The sequence below is a fragment of the Haplochromis burtoni genome, unplaced genomic scaffold (assembly GCF_018398535.1).
Source record: "Haplochromis burtoni strain Fernald_Lab_line unplaced genomic scaffold, NCSU_Asbu1 Contig_149, whole genome shotgun sequence".
Classification (NCBI taxonomy): domain Eukaryota; kingdom Metazoa; phylum Chordata; class Actinopteri; order Cichliformes; family Cichlidae; genus Haplochromis; species Haplochromis burtoni.
The window spans coordinates 966299-971524 of record NW_024582510.1 but is presented as its reverse complement, the minus strand read 5'-3'; the positions used below and the strand labels follow the sequence as shown (position 1 = coordinate 971524).

At 42.5% G+C, this 5226-nt stretch overlaps 1 long non-coding RNA gene across 1 annotated transcript; it reads right to left on the bottom strand.

The window, feature by feature from the left end:
• Positions 1-3428: 3428 nt before the first annotated feature.
• Positions 3429-4900, bottom strand: LOC121815184. Its single transcript, XR_006054857.1, has 3 exons — positions 4506-4900; positions 4306-4411; positions 3429-4210 (listed from the first exon to the last, which is right to left on the bottom strand). It is a non-coding gene; the product is annotated as an uncharacterized LOC121815184 (long non-coding RNA).
• Positions 4901-5226: the final 326 nt, after the last annotated feature.

The following is a 5226-nucleotide window of genomic DNA, read 5'->3' as shown; positions in this document are numbered from 1 at the left end:
TATATATATTTTTTTTTTTTTTCATGTCAAATATGATATTTGTTGCAAAGATGATAAGATTTATATGTGAGCATAGAAAAAACTTTCAGGTGTTTACTGTCCATGTATTGATCAATAGACACCACTGGCTCCAGTTTTACGCCAAGCTGCTTAAAAATATTACAGTACAATACATCTCATGGTCTCCGTCGGCTGATGGTAATAGATGGTATGCACACATTTAGTTTAAAATTCCTAAGGTCCCGGGAGAGGACGCGGCTCCTGCATCTTTGGGGTTGGCGTGCGGTGTAAAAACCACAGCAAATCAAACATGCGGAGCGACCTGCTGTGGTGACCGCTTGTGAATAAGAAAGCAGCTGAAGGCGGCTTTTTCATTTCAAAGGTCAGAAGTGAAATTTACAACATAAATCCTGTTTGCTGAGCTCCTCTTGGGCTTTCGGCCACATCTCACTGTCTTCCTCAGCTGATTGCTTGATTCAAAGTCTTACAGAGGAATACCAGATAGTTAAGAAACGATCCAGTCAAATTCCCCCCGAAGACATTCGTGCATAGACATAATTTTACCTGCTCCATATTCCATATAAACAGTTTGTGGATCTGTTGAGCCTTTCGTTATTCTCTGTCACATACGCACTGCTACATTTGTGGAAGTTCATATTAAACATGGTCAGAGTTTGCACAATCCCTGTGAGCCAAAAGCTCCGCCTTCCCACTGATCTAAAAATTTTATACTATTGACTCTATATGACATCTGAAAGAGGGGATATCCCAAATATGGCCATATAATGCACACAAGCACCACCCACCTGCTGTTCAGACCTGCCAGTAGAACTCTGGCTTTAAAGGGGGAGGAGCTTAAACAGTGTCTTTCAGTCAGGATTATTTCTAATTGTGAATTATGCAAAGCTACACTAGTATAGCCCAATACTAGAAAAACAAAACATCCACATTAACTGTCAACTACAGTGTATGTTGACTTTTTCCAAGGCTTTCGGTTGTGTTTCATGGTCTATATCTGCAGCACTGAAGGTCATGTCCTTGTCTAAAGGTGGCCAAAAGTGCCAAAACAACTGCCGGTGCACCTTGGTGTCATGCACCTTTTGATTTTTGTAAGCCAGCATAGCGGCACTAAGTCTGGCACTAATATCAGCACAAGAGCTCAGACATTCACAGGAGATACGGAGGAAAACTGATTTCTTTGCTTCTGGTTTCAACTGGTTTTACTCCTCATTGAGTGCTGATGCAGAGGTTTTGTCTGAGTGGCGACACATTTCTGCCGTTCTGCAGCAAGCCCAGCTAGTGGTGATGTCATAGGTGGTGTGCAACAACCCTGAAAAAAGGCATTATTGTTGAAACTACTGTTTCAAACTGCCTCTCGTAGTCTTCATCAGACTGATGGGGAGCAAACACTAACAGAAGGATCTTAAGGTGTAGATTAATCATTCCAGGATCTAGACTAAGAGCTTAGATGAAGGGTTCATTCATCCGAAGAGTGACTCAGCGTTTAAGTAATATAAAAATCTCACCTTAGGTTATTGTTCTGGTTGATTTTTTATCCAATCGCATGCTTGTCTCTTCGTTAAGTCATATCTGATCACATTAAACACAGAGCTGAGAGGATTTCATTGAGCGGGACTGGGCAGGTGGAGAAGGAGCCAAACTATTCTTCACTTTGCTTGTAGCACATTAGACGTGACACAAAGAGTAATGAGGGTGAGTAGAGGACAAGACTCTGCTACAGATGTTGTGCGGGCCGTGAGAATCGTCTCTCTGAGCCACCGGCTAATCTGCAGCACATTTCTCTGCTTCAAGGTGCAGTGAATTGATCAGATAAACGGCAGAGCTGAAAACAGCCTCTGTTTTCTCCTCATCTCCTCTTCGCTGTGTTTCATTAAAGTCTGAGTGACTATAACCGCTCCCTGAGGGGTAGCTGCTCTATAGATAGATAGATAGATGGAACTGCGTAACGGCGAGATGTCCATGAGCACAGCGAGACTCCCGCCTCCCCCTTCAGCTTCCAATCTCAGAATCTCATTAAAAAATCCTCGCTGCTCTCACAGACTGGCACTCACAGGCAATCTCCCTGTTTTTATTATTCACTGCATTCCTCTCTGCGCTCTCCAGGGAGAGGAGAATGACTTTTAAAAAGGTTCCCGTTTTGCAGGCAGGGTGCAATGAGTCTGTCCACAGCAGAGATGTGCTCTCTGTTAATCTGCCCCACAAAGGCAGGGGCTTAAAGTTTTTAGCCAGACTGGAAAAAGAGAAGCTGTTTTAGTCCGACTATTTGAACTTGAAAAATAAATCCATGCTGAAAAGGTCAAAAACATTTCACCTGAAGCACAGCGGTGGCTGTCCTTAGATCCAAAAATATATGACTCTGCAAATCTGAATGTTTGATCATAAATAGTGTAGAAAACTTGATTTTCAAGCTCATGTGCACCCCTGAGCTTTATAACATCTAAAAATATCTGACATACTAAGGTTCAAATGCAAAGTAAAACACAAAATTAGGCAATTATAATTCAGGCCTGAATCCACACACTGAGACAAAAGTCTAAAATAGAAACAAAAGGAAAACAGAGACGCTAACAAATCAAAACTGAAGAAAACCAAGGAATGGACGGAAGCCTACAGACTGGAAACAAGGGAAAGCTCAGGAGTAAATATATCCCAAGCGGACGCAGGAGAGCAGAGAGGGAACAGGTGTGGAAGAAGGCACAGGTGGGACAGACGATTACCAAAGAGGAGAGCCAACAAAGCGAGGAAGTAAAACTCACAGGAACGCACAAAGACCACAATCTAACCTAAGTATTTATACTTGTTGCCTTTACTACTTTAGTAATACCACAAAAGTTTTAAAACTATTGTTTACCTGCATAAGAAAAGACACTTTATGTCTGTTGATTTATCAATTTTATTTTTATAAAGTGAAATCAATAAACAAGTGAAAGCCAAGTCAGAAACTTGAGCTCTTTATCCTGCTGCCGAAACTGGTCCCCGAGCAGATTTTGCGTCTCATGCCTTCCGGTATTTGTAGTGGCCAGCAGGGGGCGATTCATCTGGTTACAAAAATAAAGAGGTGGTGGCTACATCTATCTTTGATATGAAGTCCATTGTTATTTAGTCATATTTGGAGGTGGCATTTAGAGGTAAGGTGAAATCGGCAACTTTTTAACAGACTTTTTTTTAGAAATTTGGTGATTTTTATAGGTGTTGTCTTTATGTCCTGGTCACCATTAAAATTCAAGTTAATTTAGGAAAATGCTTGAAAATAAAACTGCCAAAATAAGTGCCCAGAGGTGCTTCAAAGACAGCTGGCAAGTGTTAAGTTTAACATTAACATAGACCCGATTTTCCCTGCATACTACGGAAGAGGATTAGGGCCACTGGAAAAAAAAAAGTGGGAACGTCTTTTTTTTTTTCTTTTATTCTGAGAAAAAAGTCAGAATCCTAAGATTAAAGTCAGAATTCTGACTTTTTTTCTCAGATTTTTTTTTTCCAGTGGCCCTTATCCTCTTCCGTAGCATACCTTTGAATTGTAACACAAGATGAATTATGCACTTCACCTGTGCTTTTAATCTCTTGGCAGATTGGTGTTTGTTATATAAAAAAAAAAAAGTAATTACATTTTCATATATTTAAAAAAAAAAGTCTATTACGTGAAATTAAAAATGTAAGAACTCTTTTAGCTTCCACAGCTTTCTTTGTTTAGTCGTTTTGCCTTCGCCGGGCTTGGATAATGGTACCTCTGGACGACTTGCGGCTCCAAACAAGTGAGAGAAATAGCTTCTGGGTGATGTTAATGCTTCAGACCCAGGGAGAGCTCAGTGAATCAATGAGTTATTTTGGTCTTGGCAGCTCTAATTCATCCACTCAGGCCAGAACACACAGTCCTGGACGCAGCAGCAGCAGCGGCGGCGGCTTCTGTGACCAGAGGCAGCGAGCCAGACATCTTATAAATGACTGTCTCTGGTTCACTGCAGTTGCACAACAACGTAAGGTGCTGCAGAGACGAGCGAGCAGAAGCTGCACTTCCATCAGCTCCCCGGGGCAGACGTCTCCACGATCCCGAATGAGATATCGTCTGGCCGAGCTGAGAAACAGCAAACAGGTGTTTGGGCCGCCGAGAAGGAAATGTGCAGGAGAAGAGCGATCAAACCGTGGGCGAACAAACGGGGTGAAAGGTCATCAGAGAGGGGGTGTGCAGTACCTGCAGCCAACGACAGGAGCAGAGAGCAAAGCCCGGCTCTCGCGTTATAAGTTACAGAGGAGAGTTGCAGAGTTGGTGTCATTTCCTTGGCTTACCACAATCATTTCCTGTGAAGTATTTGCAGGCTCTGAAATTACAGCTTCTTCGCTCAGCAGGGCCCCTTTGTGCCCCAGCTGCAGGCAGAGACGTCATCAGCCAGATCTGAGGTAGATGTGGCATCAGCGTTACCAACACAGCTAAGGGCGAAGGTTTTCCTCAAAGTCGGTTTAGTGTGAGAGCGGTTTCTTAACTTTACCTGCATCCAGCGCAGATTCTCGGCATGTGACTCATGCATAACCCAGTGTGTCATTCAGCTACTTTACTCTAAATAATCCAGATTATTTCCTCTTTATTAGGTTTATCATGATCTTTGCGGCAGTGGATGAAGCATTCTGAAGTTTCCTACAGTATTAACAGGTAGAAAAAATATTCAGTCTTTAGCCACACTGACCTCAGTGCTGTATTTCTGGAGTGCATCTCAGCTGCAGATGTGTCGGCTTCTTGAAACCAGAAGTGACCATATTTGGGTGGAAAGCTGAAGCTGTTTCATTAGCAGCTGAAGATGTAAACAGTTTCCTGGCCACCAGTGACCAGCAGGGGGCAGCCCTCAGCTCCTTCACTCTGTGACACCAGCAAACTGCTAACCCCGATCATCTTAAGCAGGCCGCCTGGAATGATTTTGTTTTAGCTGTAAAACTGTCATTAAAAAAATCAGCTGAGAGCATGAGATTTGGTCTCTTTTTTCAGGACAATTACTTCTTTCAACATCTGGAAGTTGTTTTGCTCTATATGTTTTGCTGTATACTATAAGAGTGTAATCAGCGATTAAGAACATAAACAAAATTAAAATGTTACCGTTTTTACGGAATAAGACCCTCAGAACTTACATGAATAATAGACTGATAAAAAATCCCCCTGGTAGAGCTCCAAAAAACAGTTCCTGCCAAGCTGTAGGCGAAGGCCTGTGCTGGACTGCT